We start from the raw sequence: 27,486 nt of genomic DNA on the forward strand, positions 1-27,486 counted from the left end.
ATGAGGTAAGCAGGGAGAATTAACTTTACCTTCCTCACAAAGTTGAAGAACAGACTCAGACAAACTAGTCTGAAGTCCTGAAGCTGGGGATGGCAGGGCCAGGGCCTTAAACAGGACTCTCGGTCCCAGAGCAGCATGCCCTAGGCTTGGAGGGGTTAGTGTCCTTTCTCAACTACTAACTGGCTCACCACCGGTAAGTCTTTTCAGCAGTCTTGACTCTAGTTTTCCGGTTTACGAAAGTAACAAATCTGCTTTACCAGGTCCTAAAATCTTTCTACCAAACACTAGGAGTCTGTAACAAGCCAGTTACAGCTTTTAGAAACCTTGTGTCATAGTAAAACTACTGCATGGGAATGACAACAGAGGCTAGCAGTATATAAAGAACAGTAATAAAATAAGGGACAGAGTTCAGAAAAAATAGAGTGGGAGGGTGGACTGGGGGGAGGAGAGTAAAGTGGATTCCAGAGAACAGACATTTGGGCCTTTGAGAACCATCATGAGACTACTTGGTGCATTTTTTAATTATCTTTGCTCTCTGTACTTTCTTTCCCCACTTAATGTGTGCTAGACATGATTATTTTAAATCAATTATTAAAAACTTTGTTCACCACCTTAAAAAATTAAAGATTGTCAAAAATAGAATTTAAAAAAATTACAACTCAATGTCTATCCTTAGCAACTAGAAGGCAAGTTTCACTTTTTGCTCACTCCCAAACTTTGTGGCCATTTCTTGGTACTTCAGGAACAATTTTTAATCAGTTGTATCAGAAATTCTGCCATCCCTAAAGCCATGAAAAACATTTTCTCTAGGTTTCCCAAGAATTGCCTTACCAAGGCATACAAATATTTCTATTGGGTGTGTTTTAAAGTAACAAGTTGGGGCCAGCATAGTGCTATAAACCTCTGGCTACAAAACTGGCACCCAAATTTGGCACCCAGTTTGGGTGCCAGTCCAATCTGGAAGGCTTCACTACAGATCCTGCTCCCTGTTAATGTCCCTAGAAAGTTCTTGGGCTCCACATCCAAATGAAGCTCCTGGCTCCTGACTTCATCCTGAACCAGCCCCGGATGTTGCAGTCATCAGAGAATGAACCAGCAGAGGGAAGACCTGCCTCTACCCACCTCCCTCTCTATTTCTACCTTTCAAATAAAAGTAGTTTTTAAAGTTTTACAAACCCCACATTAACTTCAAACTATGAGCTTATTTTCCAATGATTGGATCAAAATGAATTGCTGCTAAAAAAAAAAAAAAGTGTTAGGAGATAGACATCTTGGACAAATACAACTTCTCCTAAAGCAACAATTGATTCTTAGGCTTTCTTCAAAACACAGAGAACACATCTCCAGAAATCCCTAGATCTGAGCATCTGCATTCTAAAAGTAACAGAATGCTGGACCTGTGACTGTTAGTGACGAACTATACTATTGTAATAATATAGGGGAAAACAGTTGGAAGAGGGTGGAGAAGGGGAAGGGAAGAAGAAGTGGAAGAGAGAGTCCCTATACCTACCAAACAGTATCACGGACAATAATAATAATTAATAAAGACCAGAAAATTCTCCCAGCTCTCAGTACTGTTGCCACTCATGCCGTTTGATTAGCAGATGGTCAGGAGGAACCACTCAGCACTAGGCCTTGATTTGAAGGCACTTAAATGAAAGCAGAAACCTTCTGCTGGGCTACATATTTGAACACTAGTGCAGTCTTTCCTCCACAAGGTATGAACTAACCCACTTTCAGTAAGGATTAAAGGATAACTAATCTTTTATCTGGATATATAAATAATCATTATCCATCGTTTCGGTGTAAAGTCTCGTCCCCTTGGAGGCTGCCCAATGAAAGGGCTGTTCTAATTTGCACATAGTTACTAAGTAGAACACAGAGATGTTTCTCTATATTGAAACCTAATGAACAATCATCATGTTATCCCACCTCACATTCTGCCCAGAGTCATACCTTTGAACAGTAAGAAACCACATGAGGACACGGGCATTTGCAAGACAGAATGCCTGTTGGGACAGCCATAGCCCTTGGAGTGCCTGGCTGTGACTGTGGCTCTGCTTCCTTTTAGGGCCCATCCTGAGCGGCCACAGGTGATGGTTCAAGTGCATGCGCCCCTGCTACTCACATGGAAGACTCAGACTGAGTTCCTGGCTCCCAGATTTGACCTGATCCAGCCTTGCCTGTTGAAATAGCAAATGAAAGCTGGCTATCTCACTGCCTCTCAAACGAATAAGCAAACAAACATTTTTAAAAAATAAACTTAATTGGATGGCATGATGACCTCTGCCTACAGTACTGGCATCCCATATGGGCCCTGGTTTTTGTTCCAGCTGTTCCACTTCCCATTCAGCTCCCTGCTTATTGCCTGAGATGGCAGTGGAGGATGGTTCCAAGTCCTTGGTCCCCTGCACCTGTGTGGGAGATTCAGCAGAAGCTCCTGGTGTCCAGTTTCAGATCAGATCACTCCGGTCATTGCAGCCTGCGGGAAGTGAACCAACAGAGGGACCTTTCTCTGTCTCTCCCCTTTGTAAATCTACCCTTCAAATAAAAGCAAATAAATCTTTTTTTATTATTATTACTTCATTTTATGACACAGTTTCATAGGCTCTGGGATCCCTCCAACCCATCCCCAAGCCCTCACCCCATACTGAATTCATCCATATTATTACAGTAGTACAGTTCATAACCAGTCATGCTTCCTTCATTGCGGGCATGGACCATGCAGAGAATCCAGCATCTTACTGTCCAGATAAATTCAACAGTTTCATTGGGAGACCATAACAGGATATTTTTGCAGGACACTAAATATAGTGAGGAATAACTATTCATTAAGGTTGTCTAACTTCTTAAAGATTTATTTATTTATTTTGAATGTCAAGAGTTACAGAAAGAAAAGGAGAGACAGAGTGTGAGTGAGAGAGAAATAAAAAAAAAAGTCGTCTGTTTGCTGGTTCACTCCCAGATGGCCACAATAGACAAGGCTGAGCCTATCCAAAACCAAGAACTTCACATGGGTCTCCTCAGTAAGTGCCAGGGACCCAGGCACCTAAACCATATTCTTCTGCTTTCCCAGGCCACGAACAGGGAGCTGGACTGGAAATGTAGCAGCTGGAACTTAAACTGGAACCTCTATGGGATGCAGGTACTACAGGGGATAGCTTAACCCACTACACCACAGAGCCAATATCCCCAATTTATTTCTTAAATCAACTGAATATTTTTTTCCACCATCCTCCTACATTTACTTTTAAAAGAGAGTATCCTGCACTCCAACAAACTCATACATTCCCACTAGCTACCAAGTCTTACATGTGAGCCCATATTCCTTCACTAACTACTGAGTTAAGTAAGGCATTGATTCTTTTTTGTCAAGACAACATCAATGAAAAAAGTTCCAAAACAGACTTGATTCCATGTAATCTGTCTTAAGTTTGTCCACAAAGGTCCTAATTTTGTGTGCTTTTAAGGCTTTTCATGCAAAAAAAAAAAAAAATCAAATAACAGAAATTGAAGATCAAAGATCCTGTGTCCTCTTCTAAATATCATTATTGTAGCATCATAAGCCACCCTGAAAAACAAACCACCACCTCCCCTCCAGCCTGTCACCCCGACCCAGGTAAACTTGCAAATGAAGTCATTGTTGTGTTGAGGGGAAGGGTCTGACAGGGGCCAGGCTCTCAGACGACCAGTATCTGCTGTGCTGAGAAAGCCTGACACTTGCAGTAGCAGCCAGTAAGGAATCAAGTCATATGGCATTTAAGCAGGTGCCACATTTCTGCAACAGATGTTTTGTTTAATTAAAAAATAAACTAAAGAAATTGCACAAAAATAAACCCCCTGGATGGCAAGGGATATGCCTGAAAGAATTTTCTCAGGTTTACTTTTCAAAGACCCTTTATCTTTCTCCAGACCTTTCTCTTAGTATCTGAAGTTCCCTTAAAATAGAAACTAAATACCACAGTAGCATAACTGAGAAGCTGAGCATTCATCACAGGCTATTTGTGGCATTTTGATTAGAGCTGTTATCCCAAATCAGTGTACTACAGATCATCAAGCCATTTCAAAAACACTGTTGGCAAACTTAAAAATGGGGGGAAAAGATGAAAAGCATAAAACTTATTAAGACCAAAGATACATATGTAGTCAGTGCAGATGTGCTACTAAATCATTGATCCTCGTGGAAGGGGGGAAGACCTAAAACCGTAACTCCTGGTTATGACACATCATCAGTGTCGGAGTCCGGAAATTTTCAATACTTTTACACACACTCGCGCACGCGCACACACACACACACTGAGCAGTAAGAGGTTGATCACAGATCAAGTGCAAACAAGGCAGAAAGGAATCCAAGACAGCCTTCTGATTGATGAAATATTTCATGGAAAGCCTAAGAGGCAGAGAAGTGATGAGACACAAAGCAGTGTTACAGAAAGTAGGAGTGTTAGGTATCAATCAAGAGACGGAAGGCAAAATTGATCTACACATAGGGGTAGGAAGCCTCACCTGGAAGCAGAACTGCCAATGATAAAGAACCAGCAAGCGTTCTTTATCTTGTCTACTAAAGAAAGTAGACTTGAGGGAGGCATTTTAGAAAACTTACCTGACAGCCTGATCAACAACAATCAAAGGTCAGAAACACTGGATGCTGGGAGCATCTGTCATATTTCACACTGATAGAACAATGGTATACAGGACATAGAATCCAGACACTATAACCTAATTGTAAATATAAGCCATACCATGTAACGAAGTCTGTCCTCTTAGAATCCATTCTAGAAGACAACACCATGTGAGGTAGGCTGAGAACAAGAGCCATATTAGTTTCACAGCATACAAAAATACCCAGACATATAAAAATGAAGACCAAGGTGTCCTGCACAATGGCCTAGTGGTAAGTCCTCATCTTGCACACACAAGGATCCCATATGGGCGCCGGTTCTAATCCCGGCAGCCCTGCTTCCCATCCAGCTCCCTACTTGTGGCCTGGGAAAGCAGTCCAGGACGGCCCAAAGTCTTAGGATCCTGCAACCACGTGGGAGACCCAGAAGAGCTCCTGGCTCCTGGCTTCGGACTGACTCAGCTCCAGCTGTTTGCAGCCGCTTGGAGAGTGAACCTTTGGACGGAAAAATCTTCCTCTCTGTCTCTCCTCCTCTCTGTATATCTGACTTTCCAATAAAAATAAATAAATCTTTAAAACAATGAAGACCAAAATGCAAAACAAAGAGTTAGGAAAAAATACTTGTAGAGATGCATAAAAGAATCGCTGTCTATGATAAATAAAGGGCTCCCCCAAATCTGCAAGAAAAAAAAATCTAATAGCCAAAGAGATGTAAACAATTTACAAAAGTAAGCAATGGAAACAGGAGAAATTGCTCAATGTTACTCATGGTTAAAAGCCAAAAGTCAGAAGTAAGCATTTGGTGCAGGGTAAAGTGGCCAGGATTTCCACATTCCACAGGCAACTCCACAACCAGGCTTCTTTCAAGCTCAGAATCCAGCTTTCCAGTTCCTGCTGATGCACACCTGCCAGCAGGTGTGGCTCGAGTACTGCAGTGCCTGCTACCCGTGGCAGAGACCTGGAATGAGTTCCTGGCTCCTGGCTCTGGACTGGCACATGTACAGCTGATGCAGACACAGCAAATGGGAGGGACATCGGTCTCTCCCCCTCTTCCTTTCAAATAGGATACATTTGTTTAATAAAAATTAAATATTTCACATGATATAAACATTTTTAGTAAAATAAACCACTGTGAGGTGAATCCATCGAAGGATTGATGATATGATTATTAATCAGGTAGCATCATTTGAACCAATTTAGCACTATCTAAATTTAAAATAAATACACATTCTGACCTTGCAGTAGTAATTCCAGAGATTTATCCTTTGGATGCACTGACATAATGAAGTATAACTGTAAGCATAGATAGGTTTTTATATCTATCACTGCCACATTGTTTTTAACCATTAAAACACAAACCAGAGGAGGCCAGGAATTGAGTGTAGCTATTAAGACTCTTTATTGGAAGCCTACATCCCATAGCAGCATGCCTGGGTTCAAATCTTGGGGCCACTTCCAATTCCAATCTCCTACTAACACGCTCTGGAAGGCAGCAGGTGATGGCTCAAGCACTTGAGTCCCCATCACCCATGTAGGAAGCTCAAACTGAGCTCCTGGCTCGTAGTTTTGCCCAGGTCTGGTCCAGTCTTGTCACTGCAGGTATTTGAGCAGTGAGCCAGCAGACAGATGATCTCTGACTCAGTAAATAAATATTTTTTAAAAGATTTATTTGTTTTTATATGAAAGGCAGATTTATAGAAGATCCTATCCAGGAGATTACTCCCCAAATGACCACCGCAGCCAGAGTGGAACTTATCTGAAACTGGGAGCCAAGAGCTTTTCCCAGGTCTAACACAGGGGTCCCGGGTCCCAAGGACTTGGGTCATTCTCCACTGCTTTTCCAGCACACAGGCAGAGAGTTGCATCAGAAGTGGAGCAGTCAGGATATGAATCAGTGCCCATAAGGGATACAAGTGCTACAGGGTGGAGGATTAGCATGCATGCCAACACACTGGCCCACAAGAAATAAATCCTTAGAGAGAGAGAGAAGCTAATCTAATTAATCATGAGGACTTGTTGTGTAAACTATGGCTTACTCATAAAATAGCATGTCACTAAAAGGAATATCATAAATCTAAATTTTCCAAAAAAAATAAGGTCTAAGATATATTTTTAAGTGAACAGAAAACTTACAAAACAATACTTACAGCATTATTCTATTTGAGTTTTATTATTTACAGATTGGGACATATGCTATAGAGTAGAGTGGTATTACGATATACTGCTCCAAAATACAGCACTTTGACATTTGAGAAAAAAGCAGAAGCCAGTCTCTCTGACCCTCCTGCCTTCTCCCCTAACAGGCAATAAAACTGCCCAGCTATTATAAAAAGTAGGTCATAAACCAACTTTCCCACCTTAATAGATGGCTACACAGCTCCCTAATTTTTGAACTCCTAACACAGAAGTTACCATTCCCCAACTGCCACAAAATCTTGACTCTTTTATGAAATACAACCCAGGTTTACCACTTCTCTCTGCCAGCAACTTCCTTTCTCCATGATGCAATCAATGTAGCATTTATGTAGTTTTTGTTTTAGTATGTGAGAGACAGAGAAAGTTAGATTAAGGGCTCGCATTTCTTCTTCACTTCTTAACTGCCTGCAGAATCCAAGATCTAGAACCTTCATCCAGGCTTCCCACCTAGATGAATAGAATCTAATTACCTGAATCATGATGTGCTGCTTCACAAGCAACAGATTTAGGACTGACATTCAGACACGGTAAGAATGCAGGTATCTTAACCACTAGCCCTAAGACCCCCCCCCCCATACACCTTTATTCATTGTTTTAATAAGAAGGTGTGGCTTCTGATGAAGAGATCTAAAGGAGATCCCCAATTCTTACAAATTGGCCACCAAAAAAAATGTTTTTATGAGTATCTCATGAATAAGAACTTGGAATTGACTTGTAGCTTTCTCAGGGTGAGTGGGTTTTTGTCATTTAAATGCAGGGATTGAGGAATCAACACAAATAGTGAAAAACAAAACAACTCGTTAAAATACTATTCAACATGCTAATCGCCTCTGCCAATAAGGAAGAACTTGACTTGAACATGTTTCATGAGACCAGAGAACAGTGAAATCCCAAGCGTGTTAGAAGCTTATTGAGCCAAAATATCCTCTCCAACTCCATATTTCAATCCTTAGCACAGTCTTGGGCTTTTAATGAGACTTGATCATAGTAGTTACAGGCCATTCCAGCCTGTTGTTACCATCTCCATCCTTGCAGTTCAGAATCCTGCACTAAAGAATCACACAAAGGTGAGGATCCAACCCTACACCTGTAGAGCCATATGTGTCATGATAAAAGGAGAAAAGACCAAAATGACCACTGTGGCTGTTTCTGGATTACAGGGCTACAAAGGACTCACCTTCTTCTGCCTTCCTTTCTCTCTAATCTACAAGTAATATTGTGAAAATAAATCTATTTGCTTTTCAAACTATCTAATACACTATTTGTCCATACAAGAACAAGAATGTTTGAGAGGAGGGGTGCAAGGAGACTTGGAAAGAAGACTCCTGTTTTTTAAAGCAAGTAGTATTCTTAACCTTGAATCAGGAATTATGCAGGGAAACTGAATCTAGTATCTATTACCCAACAGAGCACTACTGTATCCATGAACAAATCACCTGGACAGCAACTTGTCCTTGGGGATTAACTATTTCCCAGTCCAAAATGCAGCTTTCAAATAACAACTTTCTGTTCTCCACTTTGGATACGGAGATGACTAAGTTAGAACTGTGTGCATGAAATCATGTCCATGTATGCACTTTAACATGATTGATCACAGAGATTTTTCCTGGCATAGAAAAGATTTCTAAAGGAATATATTGTAAAAGGGACAAACACTGATATGGTTGTTACTTTAATGACGAATACATGGTTAGGCTTATTTAAAGTTGCACTCTGACTCATGGGAATCCTTTCTTAGCTAATTGAAGAGGTCAGTCTGTACTTGATCTGTAATTTTAACATGATAGAGGCTCAAGGCAATCATAGTAGGGAAGTAATATCCTTTTGCATTTTTCACATTAATAAAAGATTCATTTCTAACTTGCTAGATTTTCCAGGTCACCCCTCATGCTCTATCCTGTTAGGATGCATACATCACACTTTCCCCCCAGAAACAAAAAGCTTATTTTCACTTCTATTGCTGACACTGCCGGGGAGGGCAGGGTTCTACCCAACCACTTCCAGACTCTGTAACTTGACTTCTCTAAGTCAGGAGAACACTAAGTTGGCCTCTTTCGCCGTGGTCAGTTCTACTGAAGAGGCTGGAGGGGACAAGAGGAAGGAAATGTGAGGGTAGAAAGCTGGGCTATTGCCCCTGTTTGCTGAAGGGACCAAGAGTTACTTTCTGTGCCTTCTCATTCATATTCATTCTCTTTGCACATCTCTCTCTCCCTCCCCCTCTATTCATATCTGTCTAAATGTTCCTTGAAAACAAAATGACTTTTCCATTTCCTTCATGTCTTTTCCTCTCAGCGCTTATCACATAACATGTATGCATACAGAGCACATACATTTGCTTGTTTTATTATCTCTTACTAGAATGTAAATTCCATGAGGATAAACATTTCATCTGTTTATAACATAAGCACTGCTTCCCACACCTAACAATGTCTGGCAAGGTGAACAGACAATAAGTAGTTGACGAATAAATCAAAGACTAACTTAACTGTAGAAAATCATGACAAATGCTTCCTGACACCAATCACATTTTACTTAAGTTAAACACTCACATAAGGGGTTATAAGCTGGAACCCATGTTCCCAATACTGCTCTTGTGTGACCTCGGATGGAGAGAAATCACACATGCCAACCTCAAGTTAATTTAAATGTTAAAATAAGTTCAAGTAGTATTCCAAAACGTCATCAACATGAATTCTTGGAATCACAACAATTCACAGAGCACGGAGCGCTGTGCTGTAAAACCAAAGAGCCTGCCTATAGCTCCTCCAAGGAAGAAATACACAAGGCAAGGCAAATGGTGCTCAATCCCACCACCTACTGAAGACCATCAGAAAGTAGTAAGCACTGCCCAGGACGACCTGCTTTTCCCAAAATCACAAGGGGATTTGGGCACACTTTCTTTATGGCCTTAGGGCTCTCACAAATGAGAGGTCTGAAACCATAGGCCTACAAGTCCCAAGCACTAAGAGTGCATGGTAGGACTGGTTACTGAGCACCTGCAGGAAGCAAGGATTAAATTAGGATGGAAAGGATCTATGCCAGGTAGACCAGTGGCAAAGCTAACTCCAGGACACACACCTGAAGGGCAAGTAATTCTGGCCTCCAGAAAGCAAGCTGAAGAAAACTCTTCTCTCCCAACTGCTGCTTCAAGAAGGGCCTGGGAGATGTTCAAACAGACCAACCCTCTTTACCCAAAACCAAATCCAGTCCAGCAACAAAGGTACCAAGAAGAAAGAGAGGACTGGGAGCAAAGAGAGGGAGCCACAAACCACCTGTGCCTGTCATACTTCTTCAGATGACAGAGTGGAGCACAGGAGCATGAAGGATTGGGATGCTCTCCTCCGTCCTTGTCTAGAGAGTTGGATGTTCCATATGGTCAGAGAGATTCAATGATAAAAGAATGGACTTCAAAGCTGTCGACCTAGGGCAAGCTATTGAACTTCCCTGGACTTTCATCTATAACTGGCCATGACAATGTCATCTCTTTCATGGGCTGAATATTAAATGAATATTAGAAATGTGCTAAGGACAATATCAAAAATGTAAGGATGGCAGGCTCGTAAAGTGTAATTCATTATGCAAATTTAAAAATGAAAATGTTCCAGATGCATTTGCATATGTCCTCGTTTAGCCCCCATCTGCCTCTTCCCTACCATCCACATCTCACACACTTCAGTCTCCCACATGCCTGTTAAGACTTTCCTTTGTATCCCCAGGTCCCTACTTTCACAAGTCCTGCAGCTTCCCCCTTCATTACTCTGAGCATTTAAGTAAACTTTAAAGGCCAGGAACAGAGTGCTCAGGAGGGGAACAGAATGTGCAATCTTCCATCTAGGCTTCCTGCAGTCAATGAAAATCCAAACCCCACAGCTTCCTCCAAGAGGATGATGTACTTTGGGCTCTTCCCTTCAACACTAGAAACGAGATTCAGACTCACTTTAACCTCCTCTACTCCAAAGATTAGAAATGCCTGTGTTTCAAAACAGAATAATCTTTCCAGCCACAATCCACCTTGTTTTTTGTGACCTATACTCTTTCTTAAAGGTATGGATTGACCTGCAAATCCTACAGAGCTTGGTTTATTCCATGGAGGCTTTTTGCCTGCAAGTCAAACTGCTACCACCTGATGAAAAGCTATGCCTGGGGGTAAACCACTGCATGGGAAATTAATCTTTTTTTAAAAAAATGGATTTATTTTTATTGGAAACTCAGATATACAGAAAGGAGGAAAGATACAGAGGAAGATCTCCCATCTTATCATTCACTCCCCTAGTGGCCTCAATGGCCGGAGCTGCACCAATCCAAAGCCAGGAACCTGGAGCATCTTCTGGGTCTCCCATGTGGGTGAAGGGTTCTAAGGCATTGGGCTGTCTTCTGCTGCTTTTCTAGGCCACAAGCAGAGAGCGGGATGGGAAAAGGGCCGATGGGTTTAGAACCGGCGCCCATATGGGATCCCAGCACGTGCAAGGTGAGGACTTTAAACGCTAGGCTGCGGTACCAGACCCAGGAAAAGAATCTTTAATCCTTTATACAATGACTGATTTTCCTTATAAATTGAACTCATTAAAATAGTGTGTATAGTGGACTACTTGCAAATTAAAATGTAGGTGATTTGGTGGCAACTAAGACAAAGTTCAACTAACAATCACTTCTTAGAATTTTCATCCCATATAATAAAAAGGGAAAATAATAAAATGTTAGATTATTTGGCAGCACAAGAATTCACCGAAAATTTAAGTTTCTTCTATGCTTCAACTCGCATCGTCCTGAACAGATAGGCAGCCAGATGGCTGTGGCAGCTCCAGGCACCATGTTCTCAAATTGTTCATTGCAGCTTCTTTCAAAGAAAAGTCTTTTTAGAAGTGCCCAACTTTCCTCATATCCTATGAGTCTGAACTGTGTCACTGACATCACACATTCATCAGGAGACCAGAACGCTCCTCCTGATCTAGACTCACTGGGAAGAAGCAGATAACCTGGACTCCTCAAATAAAGTTGGCCTGTTGAAGTTCTGTTAACAATAAAAAAGAAAGGAAGATATGTTGTGTATCTTTCTGTTGATGATGATAGGAAAAATATTAATATAGCAAACTTACATCAAGATAAAATACAATCTAGGGATATTTCTTAAAAGGGAACTTTTGGCATGACTACCTTTTTTAAGCTTAAATAATTGGATTTGGTGTTTCATAGTATAATCACAGACCTATGCCATCTATAAACCTCTTGTGATGGGTTTAAGGTGTTTTTAATTTTAGAAATAGAAGGAATTTAAATATTTCTATAATAATCTGACAGATTAATTTTATATCTGTTAAAACTATGAAAAAAATTGGAGCTTGCATTTTTGTGCCTTTATTTTTAGTAATTCACTTTTATTGTATTGAACAAAAATTATCCATCTGTGATGGACTGTAAATTGGAAATAAACAATAAAAGAGTTGTTCTCCAAAGACAGACTGTCCCCCGTGCAATCTGTAACTTTCACATATATAACACACATAAAGTAATTTATATCTGACGTTTACCTGTCATAACAAATCTCAGCTACTTCCCAAAACACCCGGCCCACCTTCTTTAGGCCTCAAATTGCAGAGGTCAATGCAAGGTCTCAACTACCATAAAATAAATCTGAATGCAAAACAACTTTTAAAAATAACACCAGGACTAACAAGTGAGCCTCAACTAGAGCCCATCCTCTATGGGCTAATCAGTTGCAGAAGAATTCAGACTCTTCTGTTTGCCAGCCCTTGAATCAGGTTAAATGGAAGTAAAGGACTAGTACTGTGGTGCAACAGGTTAAGTCACCACTTGCAACACAGGCATCTGATACCTGAGTGCTGCTCAGCACCCTGTTAACGTACCTGGGAAAACAGCAGATGATGACTCAATTACTCGGGCCCTGATGGCAGACGGGGTGACCTCGCTCGAGTTCCAAGCTCCTGGCTTCAGTCCGGTCCAGCCCATACTATTGTAGTCAGTTGAGGAGTGAAACAGTGGCTAGAAGACCTTTCTGTCTCTCCCTCTTTTGCTATCACTTTGTCTTTTAAATCAATAAACACACCCTTTTTAAAAATGTAAAGGATGTAGAGAAAATTTGTTTATGAAATCAGCCTGGCCAGCACTACTAGAAAAATGGTTAGGTCTGGACCTCACAGCAGATGAGAAAAACCTTTAGACTGATCAAGATCCTATTGTTGACACGTAAATTCAAATGCAGGTCTTGCCCTTCATACATGAAAGCATTACATTCAATTAGCATTTTTAATCTTCCTCTATATTTTATGTAGTCCCACAGATTATTACTATTCCCCTATATAGAAAACTCATTAGTATTCTGGAACCACTTTACGGAGAACAGGACAGTTCTATAGCTAATATAGAAGTTCGGGAAATCACCTCTGCTACAATCAGCATACATCAGAAGCACATATTTTTCAACAACTAACCCCTCACCTACTCTAGTGTTTACTCAGTGGATTTAAAATAATCTTTCGAATCATCAGCTTCAAAAACACACAATCTCAGAATGCATCCAAGTGGGGCTCTTTATGGATTGACACGGCACTTCTCGTGAAAGTTCCCCTGACATCCCTGAGTCACAAAAGAGGAGTGCTCAACAGAATTTCAACCTAGCTCTCTAATTAGAACTTGCTTAAAGATCACTACCTGCTAGCATTTGGTCATAGCTGACACTTTCTTATTTATTTGACATTAGTCACATCATGGCAAACCCTTCAAATGACTCTTAAGGATTCCATGTCGGGGACACAAATTGAAGTATGCCCTCTTCCTAGCTACAACCAGGTATGCATTCAAATACTCAGCCAGCTGGTTTACCTACTGATCTCTTTATAGGGAATCTCCTGCTTTTCATACACTATAACTCCAAGGAATATTCTCATTGTGTAATACCTGTAATAGTTCCCATCATTGAATTTTATAAATGCTACAGACCATCAACAATTCCCACACCCCCACAAGTACCCCTCCTAAAAATTAGAGCTAAAATTAAGCCTGGCAGAAGACAGTTAAGACTCCTTTCCTTTGAGATTCTGCTACATATACTTTGGACATGCTGAATAACTGACTTTGCCAACAAAGCTCACCCTTCTTTCTCCAAAAGTACCCAGCTGTGAATTCATTTTGGATTTAGGCTATGACTTTTCTCTGCATGTGAGTGTTTATTTGTGAAGTCTTGAACTTTGAGCTACCTCCAACTCTAAAAATGATTTGGGCAAGCTGCCATGTTCATAATCTTAAAGCCTCCAGCTTCCCAGATTACACAAAGCAATCTCCTGTTATTTAATTAATGTCAGGCTCATAATGTCATGCAACATTGCTGAAGGAAGATTCTGGCGTTTTCCATATGCCTATTCTCCTGGTTAGCTACTTCTAAGCAGAATGAGTAAAAAACCTCTGATTAAATCAGAGGCGTCTGTACAAGCAGATGGTTAAAGGATTTGGCTGCCTGCCATAATACTGGAACAGGATCGAGAGACCATATTAATGACTAAAGGGTCATAATCCTGAACAAGCAAAAGCAGCTTATGGATGCAGTATTAGTTTCCCAAAATGGTAAGCTAGACTTTGAGTGCATTCCATGCATCTTTATTATAACATCTTAAATAGTCTAGATAATCAATAAATATTTGTTAAATGAATAAATAGAAAAGATGCATACAACAAATAATCCAATTGGAAAGACAAGTTCTTGGCTGCACTGAACACCCAATAAGTAAACTAAGTCAATGGCAATCACAGTCCTCGGAACCAAGACAGGAAAGCCCAAGTCTGCCAGAAGACATCCTAGATTACAGTAATTGGATACAGTGTGGAAGAAGTGTCAGGAGGATCAATCAAAAGTTGATTATTTGACCTTCTGCCTGTCAGCTCTTTGAACAGTCCCATTTGTAAAAAGGCAGCCTGCTTTCACAGCCAGTGCCTCCCAAGTGTCCCTCTGTATGGCTAAAGGGAAAAGCCATGAGAAGAGCACATCTGGTTTGCTTTCCCAGGAACCTGCTGGATACCCGACAACCCAGGCTGCAGCTCTGTTGCCTAGGCAGAGAAGACATCTAAACCAGAAGCCTGCTGGTGACTATTTTCAAGCATGCACCATTTCAAGTTTCAAGCATGCCCATTTTCAAGCATGACCGTTTTCAAGCACAGAATGCACAGGATGGCAGCCTGCAGAGAAAGAGCATGGGGCAGAGGTCAGGAAGCACCACAGAGACCACAGCGGAGCAGCACGGGGGACCTTTGCGCCTATTTCAATCTCTCCTGAAGCCTGGCCATCCTTGAGGTGATTTGATAGCCAACGTACCTGGGTAATAAGACAGCAGGGTGGCACAAACATTAAACTGGAGTGAAAAAATATACTACACGTTAGCAACAGATGCTTCAAGGAATCTGTATGCCACAAGAGGGTGTTACAGAGTGCGCCCTATGATGGGATAACCGGCCATATAAACAGACCTTGACTGAGAATAGAGAACAGGATGGCATGGCACAAAGATTCTACTTGGGAAGGTTTTGTAGTAATTCAATAGCCTACAGTCCCAGAGCAGCATCTACTGCCAATGTACAACATTAACTTTCTGGAAGAATTTTTTTAAATGTGTGATTTCTCTTCAAAAGTGCACATTTCATGCAACATCTCCAAACATTATCTGAAAACTCAAACTTTTGTCACTCCAACACCAATGAATTATTCCACTGTTCCTCTTAAATCTCCATGATTATGTAATTAAATTACTAGAACTAAAGACTGGGTCCCCAGGGATTGGCTTTTATTGAACAGTGCTATTCCTCACCTGGAGAAGGTCCCTCTACTGCTACTTTTTACTAACAATCTCCAGCACTTTTTCACAAAAGTTTTAGCTCTTCTGCTAAGCACCATGAAATAAATTCCCACAAATGAATTTATAAGGTAATACTTCGTAGCAGACATCTTGTTCATTTCATAAAATCTTTCTAAATCCTTTAAGATATAGGGGCTCTCGGACCCAGTGCAATGGCCTAGCGACTTAAGTCCTCACCTTGAATGCACAGGGATCCCATATGGGTGTCGGTTCTAATCCCGGCAACTCCACTTCCCATCCAGATCCCTGCCTGTGGCCTGGGAAAGCAGTCAAAGACAGCCCAAATCCTTGGGACCCTGCACCCATGTGGGAGACCTGGAGGAAGATTGGAGCAGCACTGGCCATTGTGGCCACTTGGGGAGTGAATCATCGGATGGAAGATCTTCCTCTCTCTCTGTCTCTCCTCCTCTCTGTATATCTGACTTTGCAATAAAAATGAACAAATCTTTTAAAAAAAAAAAAGATCTAGGGTTCTCCACAATTCTGGTAACAACTAAATATTGCGTTAGCTTAAGTGAAGTAGAGTGGATGGTGAGTGACATCATGCTGCAATAAGAAGAACTTCAGCTCCCTAGGACTGCTGAGCCCTGTATCTGATGTATCTCCTGAAACACATGGTTTTGTGGTGGTGGATTGTTGTGTTTTTTTGTTTTGTTTTTTTCTTTCTTGAACGATATTTTTAAATGTTTTTTGGAAGGCAGAGTGATAGAGCGAGAGACATACACATACTTCCATCTGCTGGCTCACTCACCAGATGACTGCTTGGGCAAACACTGTACCAGGGGCCTGGATTGCCATCTGGGCCTCCCACATGGGTGCCAGGGGCCCACACTCAGGCTGTCTCCCACTGCTTTGCCCAGACCTATTAGCAGGAAGCTGAATTGGAAGTAGAGCAGTGGGAATTCTAACTGGCACTGTAACAGGGGCCACAGGTAACAGTTTAAAATGCTTCATCACAATGCCAGCCCTTAGACATGTTTTTAAAACTGGTTTTTAAAGCTAAACACAAACCACAGAAATAAACACCTTTTAATTATTGTTTCACTGGCTCTGATATTTATCATTCATATTTTTAATTTAAAAAATATTGTATAACCTGGCTTCATACATCTTTTTTTTCTCAGATTTAAACATCTGTAAATGTTACAGTCACATATTTCTCACTGTATAATAAACACAAATATTCCTTAAATATGCTTGGTCCCCCAAATTTTTGTCGCCAAAATTTTGGGGGTAAGGGAGAATGTCCTCTACTTTCTAAAACAGTTCTAGAAACATCTGCTCATTAAAATTCACACTAACTCCTCCAGGAAACCTAACTGCCCTTCTGGCAGAAAAGTTGGTAAACACTAGGCCAGAAATTAATCCTGTTTAATTAGTCAAAAAAGGAAAATGCCACTAATACAGACTCACCAGGTGCTAAAGTTTGACTTTCTGGGAGAAAAAGTGATTCTAGTGTCACTTCCCAGTTGTAAGAGTAGTAGAAGCATTAACATAATAAAAACAGATAACTACATTCATTGAACATCTGACAGATACCCACAGTTGCATGATTCACAGTATTTGGCAAAATAAAATCAGGTAGGCATAATAACAACACTATGAAGCATGTACAAATATTGACTGTTACCCCTTGTTACAGCAGAAGATACCAAGACATAAATAAGCTAAATAACTTCCCTGAGGTCACACAGCTAGAAGTGGGAGAGGAGGTTCCGGTATGAACACTCTGAACTAATTCCCACGACGCAGCCATCACTTTAGTTTACAAACATCACTTTCTGGGCCCTGCGCGGTGGCGCAAGTGGTTAAAGGTCCTCACCTTGCACGCCCGGGATCCCATATGGGCACCGGTTCTAATCCCGGCAGCCCCGCTTCCCTTCCAGCTCCCTGCCTGTGGCCTGGGAAAGCAGTCGAGGACAGCCCAAAGCTTTGGGAACCTGCACCCGCGTGGGAGACCCGGAAGAGGCTCCTGGCTTCGGATCGGCATAGTATCGGCCCGTTGCGGCTCACTTGGGGAGTGAATCATCGGACGGAAGATCTTCCTCTCTGTCTCTCCTCTCTGTATATCCGCCTTTCCAATGAAAAAACAATAAAAATAAATCTTTAAAAAAAAAAAAACATCACTTTCTTGGTATAATAAAATCTAACTACCACAAAAAGTCAGGATAAATTGTGGATTCTTTTTCTTTCTTAGATTCATTTTCTTATTGGAAAGGCAGATATACAAAGAGGAGGAGAGACAGAGAGGAAGATCTTCCATCCAATGATTCACTCCCCACATGGCCACAATGCCCAGAGTTGCACCAATCTGAAGCCAGGAGCCTGGAGTCTCTTTCAGGTCTCCCATGCAGGTGCAGGGTCCCATCCTGGATTGCTTTCCCAGTTCACAAGCAAGGAGTTGCATGGGAAGCAGGGTGGCCAGGATACAAACCCGGCACACATAGGGGACCCCAGCATGTGTAGGGCAAGGTCTTTAGCCACTAGGCTATGGCACTAGGCCCCAAACTGTGAATTCTTACATGCTGCCTCCACGGTCTCATTCATTGAAAGAAGTCCCAGGGGCTCTTGTGATGATTCACTTTCTATGTCCACCTGGCTAGACCATAGGATGCTCAGACAACTGGTTAAATAATTTCGTGGGTGTGTGTGTGCAGATGTTAGCATCTGAGCAAAGCACATGGCCCTCCCCAGTGTGAACAGGCCTCACCCAGCCTACTTGGGGATTGACAAGAACAAAAGAAAGACCGTACTGGCTCTCTGCCTAACTGCTTAAGCTGGTGATACCCTGCTCTCTTGTCCTTGAATTGGGATTTAGATCATTAATATAACTAGGTCATAGGCCTCTGAGCTTGGACTCTAATCTGTACGATGGATCTTCTAGGTCTCCTGCTTAGAGACAACAAACTATGGGACTTCCCAGTCCCTATGATTATATGAGCCAACTTTTTATAGTAAATCTCACTTTAGAGGTATTTTTATGTCATGCATAAAATATATAAAGGATTGGCCACATAACCCCTATAGCCTCTGTTTCTCTGGAGAGCCTTAAGTAATGCATCATTCTTATGCTCTTTTCTAAACTCCTACAGAGGATCAATTAAAAAAATAGGGATGGCATTAGTTGTTACAAAACCAATTAAAATAACCACATCTCTCATCAGAGTGTGGGGGTTGAAACAACCAACTCCATCACCTAGGTCTAGCTTCCTGCTAATGTACATACCGGGAAGCAACAATAATGGCCCAAGCAGTCAGATTCCTACCACCCAAGAGAGACCAAATCTGAATTCCCATTCAACTAGAGTGATCAAAACCCTTTGGGGAGTTAATCAAAAGATGGACACACTCACTCTGTCTTCATCTGTATCTCTCAGCCTCTCAATAAATATGATGTGAACTGCTTTTAAAATATATACAGTAGCCCCAAGTCATCCTATATCAAATGAAATTCAACAGAACAGTCCTGTGGCACCCAGAGTTGCAAAACATATCTACCACTTGCATGGCACAGGAACCCAATCAAAGCAGGATGGCCTACCAAGGGATTAGGGAGCAAAGAAACACATATCAAACCATTCTTTATGGGAAACAACATAGGCTCTTCAAGAACACACATTTCTAACAACTTCACACACATCAGTGACAACCTCATAATGGAAAGCTGGCGAACCCATTAATAAAGCAAACAAGTACCATCAATACGTGGATTTTCCCTATTAATATTGCTGGTGTCCTTTGTTAACTGTTTTCAAGTATAAACAAAAATGTAAGAAAATGCATGAGGAGATAATTCTGCTCATGCTATTTTTACTCATTTTATAAAATGGGAGTTGGAGGAAATTGTATAAACAAAGATTCAACTTTACTTTAGTTTCACTTACCAAATTGCATTTTGTAGGAACATGGTTCAAACATTACTACCTGATTGGGTTAAGTTCTTCTTTAAATGCTTAGTAAAATTCAGCAGTGAAGCCATCCGGTCCTGGGATTTTCTTTGTTGGGAGGGATTTAATTACTGATTCAATCTCTGTCCTGGTTATAGGTCCATGGAGATTTTTAATTACCTCATGATTCAGCTTTGGTAAACTGTATGTGTCAAGAAATCTGTCCACTTTCTGTGGGTCTCCTGACATGCTGGCATATAGTTGCTTATAATAGTTCCTGATTATTTTATGTATGCCCAAGGTATGCATTGTTACACCTCATTTTTCCTCTCTGATTCTATTAATTTATGTCTTCTCCCTCTTTTGTTGCTTAGTTGAGTTAGTCAAGTATCTATTTTGTGAATTTTTACAAAGAACCAGCTCTTTGATTCCTTGATCTTACGTATTGTTCTTTTGGTCTCTGTTTTGGTTTATCCGCTCTTATTTATTTCTTTTTTTCTGTTGATCTTGGGATTATTTTGCTGTTATTCTTCTAGCTCTTTCAGATACATGGTTAGCTGATGTCTTTCTAGTTTCTTGGTGTAGGAACTGAATGCAATGAATTTTCCTCTCCTTTCCTTGATTGTGTCCCACAAGTTTTGACGTGTTGTGTTAATGCCTTCATTTGTTTCAATCAAATTTTATCTCAGTTTTAATTTCATCTACAACTCATTGTTCACTCAGCAGCATGTTGTTCAGTCTCAGAGTATTTGCATATATTCCAGGGTATTTTGACTTATTGGTCTCCAGTTCCATCAATGATGGTCTGAGAAAATGCATGGTATGATTTGGATTTGTTTTTCATTTACACAAGTTTCTCTTGTGGCCAACCCTGGAGAAGTTTCCTTGTATTAATGAAAAAAATCATATTATGCGTCTATTAGAGATCAATTAAGTCCATCAAAATTGTATGGGTGAGCTTGTTGTTGGGACTTTGATTAGGATCACATTAAAACCGTGTATTACTTTGTACATTCTATAGCATAATCAAACCAATATATCAAACCAATATAAGAAAAACCCAACACCAGCATCACACGAAACAGGGAAAGATTGGAAGTTTTCCCTGTAAGATCTCCAGACAAAGAAGGATATTCACTTTTACCAGTGATATTCAACATACAATTGGAAGTCCTTATTAGATCTATTAAAACAAGAAGAAGAAATTAAAGAAATTCAAGTTGGAAAGGAGGAAGTCAAATTATTCATGATAGCAGAAAACATAATTCTATACATAAGAGAACCAAAAAACTCAATAAATAGACTACTGCAACTGATAAGAGAGTTTAACAAGACAGCAGGGTGCAAAATCAAACATAAATTGATGGTCTTTATATAGTATACACAAACAACTCAATGGCTAAGAAAGAACTTGTAAGAACACTCCCTTTCAAAATAGCAGAAAAGAACCTTAAATACCTTGTGAAAAAATTCATCAAAGATGTGAAAAACCTCTATGATGAAAATTATAAAAAGTAAAAAAAAGAACAAAAAGAATAGAAGACATTAAAAGAATAAAGAAACTGGATGGGTGAATCAACATCATCAAAATGTAGATATCACCAAAGTAATATACAGATTTTCAGTGTGAATCCTATCAAAATCCTGGCAATATTCTTCTCATAGCTGGAAAAAAATGATATAAAAATTCATCTGGAAACACAAGAGACCACAAATAGCCAAAGCTATTTTACTGAATAAAAATAAAACTGGAGGAATCACACTTACAGATTTGAAGACATACTATAGGGCAATGGTAATCAAAACAGTCTGACGCTAGTACAAAAGCAGAGAAGATCCATGGAACGGAATAGAAACCACAATAATGAGGCCATGCATGTGCAGTCAACTGAACTTCAACAACAGAACTGAACATAACCAAGGAAAAATGTTCTGGTCCCCGACAAATGTTGCTGAGACAATTGGATATCCACTTGCTTAAGTAAGAAACAGTCCCCCACCTTATACAAAAATTAGCTCTGAGTGGTTCAAGGCCCTAAATTTGCACTCAAAAACCATAAAACTACTAGAGAAAAAACAAAAGCAGAACTCTACAAGATCCAGATATAGGCAAAGACTTCTCAGAAAATGCACCAAAAACACAGGTAGTCAAAGCCAAAATAAATGCAACTATATCAAATTAAGAAGTTTCTGTACAGCAAAGGAAAGGATCAATGCAGCCAAGAATCAACCATCAGAATGGAAGAAAATCTTTATATACTACATAATAGATAGATTAATACCCATGATTTATAAAGAGCTTCAGAAATCCAACAACAGAAAAAAAAACTGTCAAGAAATGGATAAATGAACTGAGCAGGCACTTTTCAAAAGAACAAATTCAAATAACTAATAGACAAATCAAAAATGCTCAGCCTATTAGAGAAGTACAAATAAAAACCACACTGAGGGCCCGGTGCAAAGGCTCGATGGCTAAACACTGTTTTATGGCTTCTCATTTAAGGGGATGTATAGCAATTGTGTAATAGAGATTATCATATCCAGATGTGAAGATACAATGATGTAGGTATGCATCTCTACTTCCAAATCAAAAATGAATTCTCAATGAAACTGTTAAATATATCTCAACAATAGAATGCTGGACTCTCTGCCATTCATTGTTCCTGCCTATAATGTCAGGATACACTTAAATAGCAGAGTGATGGACTTATGACTGTTTACGAAGGACTATACTATCATAACAACATAGGGGAAATCAGGAAGGAGGGATTTGAGGAGACAGAGAAATCCCAGAGACTATAGACCTGTATCATAAAACAATAAAATAAATATTTTTTAAATGAGCATTGTTCTGAAAATTCTTATTTGTGGGTTCTCTACATTATTGATAGCAAAGGGAGATATTAATCCACAGTCAACCTACTTGAGAAGTAAAAGAACATGAGGTTTATGTGCGAGAGCTAAATGGGATGTGGGACAGACTGGACAAGCCTGCAGTACATACTGGCAAGCATGGGAACCAGGGTAGGGGGCAGAACTGGCAGGGGTTATGGAGAGTCGCCCCAACTAGGCTGCAGCTCCAACTGGTTTGCATGAGGACCAAGTATGAAGTGGGTAGGATAGATCTGGACTACAACACCAGTTGGTTCACGAGGAAGACATGGCTGGAAACAGAATGGACCTAGCAATTGCAACGACCAGCATGTGCATAAGCAGATTGGTGTGACGAACGGTGTTGGAGTCTGTACTAGCAAACTCACTCAAGAATCAGATCTGGGATCATCTCAGATGAAGTTTCTTTGGAGATCCCTCCAACTGAACTGCTGATCTTGGAACCCCAACCATCAAGAGACTGTCAGCCAGTGGACTCTGAATAGGTTTCATTGTGATTGGAACTGTGAGATTGGCAGCAATTCAGAACTGATGAACTCTCAAAACTGAGCAGGGGATCGTGGATGGGTGGGAGGTTAGGTGGGGCTTTTCCCTTTGTTACTCCCGTAACCCCAGATACAGGGAAAAATGATCATATTAGCGTGGAAACAATGGTACTACCCACTTTCACCCTGTAGCACTTGACCCTTTGTACCCTAATCACCTAAGATTATTAAAATAAATAAATTTAAAAAAAAAAGAACATGAGGTTTAATTTTACCTAAGACAGCTGTCTTTGGCTTACACAAATTACATTCTCCATCTATTCCTTATAAGCACATAGTAACTATGTACTTCACATTGTGTAGCAACCTAAGCCTCTGTCGGCAGTGCCAGAAAACCGTATGGGCCCCAGATGAAGTCCCAGCAGATGCACTTCTAATCCAGCTCTCTACTAATGTCCTAGGAAAGCAACAGAAAATGGCGCAGGTCCATAAACACTGCACCTACATGGGAGACCCAGGAGAAGCTCCTGGATCCTGGCTTCAAATGGGCCCAGCACCAGTCAGTTCAAACCTTTAGGGAGTAACCAGCAGGCGGAAAATTCATATTCATTCATTCATTCATATTCTCTCTGCCTTTCCAATAAAAATAAGCAAATCTTTAAAAGAAAAAATATAACTTTTCCATGCATCCACAGAGCAATGTTTTGTTATGGACCCTTCCCCTTATCCTAACGTCAACTTGATAGTTGGAGCTGCAATGACCATTTCTCAGAGATGGGAAACAGCCCTTTCCCTTACACCACACAACTGAATAATTATTCCAATAGCTATTAGGAATCCTCATAATGGTTATCCAAAAAGATATTTTCAAAAGCTTATAAATGAAAGATCAGAGAGCTAATACACCAGTTCTAGGCTGCCTTTTCTCAGCTTTTTGGAGTAAGAGAATGAATTTCTACCTGTTTTAAGAAACTGTATTTAGTTTTATGTTATGTACACCTGAACTTAGTTCTGAAACAATGTGCATAATAGTAAGACCCCACCCTGGCAGACGGTGGAGATGGGCTCCTAATAGCCAAGTCTTTACTTAGCCTCCTTCAATCAGAGAGTACATATGAACAAAAAAACCCACAACAGGGCCTGACACAGTAGCCTAGTGCTTAAAATTCTCGCCTTGAATGCACCAGGATCCCATATGAACCCTGGTTCTAATCTCAGAAGCCCCACTTCTCATCCAGCTCCCTGCTTGTGGCCTGGGAGCAGTCAAGGACGACCCAAAGCCTTGGGACCCTGCACCCATGTGGAAGACCCAGAAGAGCTCCTGGCTTCGAATCAACGCAGCTCTAGCTGGCCACTGTAGCCACTTGGGGAATGAATCAAGGGATGGAAGATCTTCCTCTCTGTCTCTCCCCCTCTCTGTGTATCTGCCATTCCAATAAATATAAATAAATCTTTAAAAAAATAACAACAAAACTGACAATATAGGGCAGGCATTTGGTATAGTGGTGAAGCTACTTGGGTGTCCAAATCTGACTCTCAACTCCAACTTCCCTGACTGGGTCTCTTCCACTCATCTAGAAATCTGGATTGTGCTCCCAAGCTCCTGCCTTCAACATGGCCCAGCCTCAGCTGTTGCAGACATTTGGGAGTAAATTAGTAGATGGGAGATCAAGATATTCATTTTCTCTTCTTCTTTTTCTCCCCTCCCTCCACCTTTAAATAACTTTTTAAATTACTACAAAAATAGAAAAATTCAGAGCAGCTTTATTTAAAAATACAGTTGCAATGAGTCTAGTGAATTTAGGCTGTAGCAGTCATTGCAATTTGGCCTCCTGGGTCATTCTCCTAAGAGGATTTACCAGTCCCCACACCCAGAGCAGACTCAGCAGAGCTCTGGAGACATTCACAGTCACAGGTTCCCTCCGCCAGCAGCAACTCATCAGGAAGATGCTGTGTGGCTGCTGCTTTCTAACTGAATTCTCTTGAGCTACTCCAAGCCAGATTAGCTAGTCAACTTTTTCTTTTATTCCTTACTCAGAAAACTGTCAAAATTAACAAGCAATTATTACCTTGGAGGCAATGATACAAACACCTGATAATAAAATGTCTATGGCCATTGCATAAATATACAAAGTTAATCGTGAATTTCTCAGACTCATTCTAATAGTTATACTCTGCAGTACTTTTCATTGAATCTGCAAACATACATAAGGTCTGGTAGTGTGTAATTTCCAACAAACTACCACATCATACCTGATTTCTCTCAGCATTATATTTCCCTGATTTAAAATAACAGTATCTGGTATAGATGCCATGTTCAATATGTATATGTTAAAAAAAAAACAAATATATGATTAAAGAATAAAGGAATATGTGATAATCAAGTGTCAAGGTCAGTTAATAATTTTTCTTTCCTTTAACTGCGTCTATCCAACTATCCAGTGGCATATTGTATACTGACAGTCCTGCCCAGTTCCCAACTATCATAGGGTGAAAACGAAAGGCAGCTTAAGATCACATCCCAAACTCATTTCCATCACTTGAGCATGTACTTTTGGTTTTGTACTCCAAAGATAAAATGGAGTCCCTGGATGAAGACAGCCAATGTTAGACAGATATGAATATAATCACAGACTTGATTATATCAAGACAGGGACAAAGAAAAGTGAGAGAAAATGAAAGACATCATGAAGGCACCCCCTCAGTGCCACAGCCCTGCCATCTTCCTTCTGTGGTCTCTGGAGTCCAGAGCTATCTAATCCACAATTTGAGAAACAATTGAAGTGAATTTAATAAGTCCAAAAACACTGAATTCAAAAAGTATACAATAGAAATAATAAGTTTTGGAAAGCAGAGTCAAAGAGATCTCCTATGCATTGTCCTCTATGTCTGCTAACACGTAGAGCTGGGCCTGGTTGAAATCACCAGCCCAGAACTCAGTCCAGGTCTCCAATGTGGTTGGAAGAGGCTCAACTTCTTCAGCCAAAACTTGCTGCCTCCTAGTGTGCCTATCAGCGGGAGATGGGAGTCAAAACCAGACATTGAACCCAAGTACTCTGGCAGGGGATGTAGGCATCTTAAACAGTATCTCAGACACTTGGCCAAAAACATCTGAAATAAGCCTGTGATAGAAAGGTGAGAATTTCTAAGAAAGGAAATTCAACTCCTGATGTTATGGTGAGTCCTATTTAATATTTTATGCTGTGGATTACTGTATTTATACTTGGACAAAGGAAAAAGAATCACCTTCTAAAATTCCTCTCTTCTTTGATACAAGCAAGCTCCAATTTTTAGAGGTTAAATTGAAGCCATTGTGGTGGCAGGGACATTCAGCCTGCAGAATTCAACTGGCAAAAAAGTACAGCAAAATCTCTCATTTATCGTTCATAAGGTACAGCTTGTGACTGCAACAGTACATAGCCCCTGGATTCTAAGCCAAGTGATGAAAGAGGAGTTCAATCCATCCAGATAGTGCTTCACAACTTCCACAATCCCTTCCCTTAAATGATCTCACCTGTTTCCCATGATGACCTCTGAGACAGAATGGGGAAAAAAAATAAGAGTATTCCACAACCTTTGTTGGAAAACAAAATTAAAAGATATGGCTTTTGGTATAAAAATAGGCACGTGATTATCTATAGAACATATTTCTCTGATCTTTTTGAAGAATCCCCATATCTTCTTGAAAATATCCCAAATAGCACAGATACTCAACATGTTATAACCTAACCCTGCTCCTTTCGGCCGGAGCCACCATCTTCCAGTAATTCACCAAGATGAAGAACACAGAGAACGAGAGGCCCCCGTGCCATGTTCTCCAGGCCTTTAGGAAACATGGAGTTGTTCCTTTGGCCACACACAGGCGCATTTACAAGAAAGGTGACACTGTAGACATCAAGGGAATGGGTACTGTTCAAAAAGGAATGCCCCATAAATGTTATAGCAAAACTGGAAGAGTCTACAGTGTTACCCAGCATGCTGTAACAAACAAGTCAAGGACAAGATTCTTGGCAGGAAAATAAATGTGTGTATTAAGCATGTTAAACATGCTAAGAGCCAAGATGGTTTCTTGAAACAAGTGAAGAAAAATGAAACATGCTAAGAGCCAAGATGGTTTCTTGAAACAAGTGAAGAAAAATGATCAGAAAAAGAAAGAAGCCAAAGAAAAGGTACCTGGGCTCAGCTAATGCTCCAGCCTGCCCCACCCAGAAGCCCACTTTGTCAGAACCAATGGGAAGGAACCAGAGCTGCTGGAGTCCATTCCCTACGAATTCACAGCATAATGAGTGAAAGAAAAATAAAAGACCTATGGACTTTAAAAAAAAAAAAAAAACTCTGCATCAGTCCCAATCTTGCAAAGATAAATGGGGTTTGTTTTAATTAGATACAGAAATGACTATCATGAAAAAGTTTTTTTTAAACTTTTCATTTATATAAAAGGACAAATTCCATATATCTCAAGTATAGTTTTAAGAGACTAATACATTTTGCCTACCTTTCTTTCCCTCCCTAGTTATCACCTTATTTCCTATCTTGTTTTTTTT

The 27,486-nt window shown here is 40.4% G+C and overlaps 1 protein-coding gene and 1 pseudogene across 2 annotated transcripts in view; one reads left to right on the forward strand and one right to left on the reverse strand.

Moving 5' to 3' along the window:
• On the forward strand, positions 1-27,225 carry LOC121152702 (annotated as a pseudogene).
• Positions 1-27,486, reverse strand: part of PLCH1 (phospholipase C eta 1) — a 197,626-nt gene that overhangs the window by 100,160 nt on the left and 69,980 nt on the right. The window lies entirely within an intron of this gene.

Source organism: Ochotona curzoniae, unplaced genomic scaffold (genome assembly GCF_017591425.1).
Source record: "Ochotona curzoniae isolate NIBS_2020 unplaced genomic scaffold, NIBS_Ocur_1.0 contig_2599, whole genome shotgun sequence".
NCBI lineage: Eukaryota > Metazoa > Chordata > Mammalia > Lagomorpha > Ochotonidae > Ochotona > Ochotona curzoniae.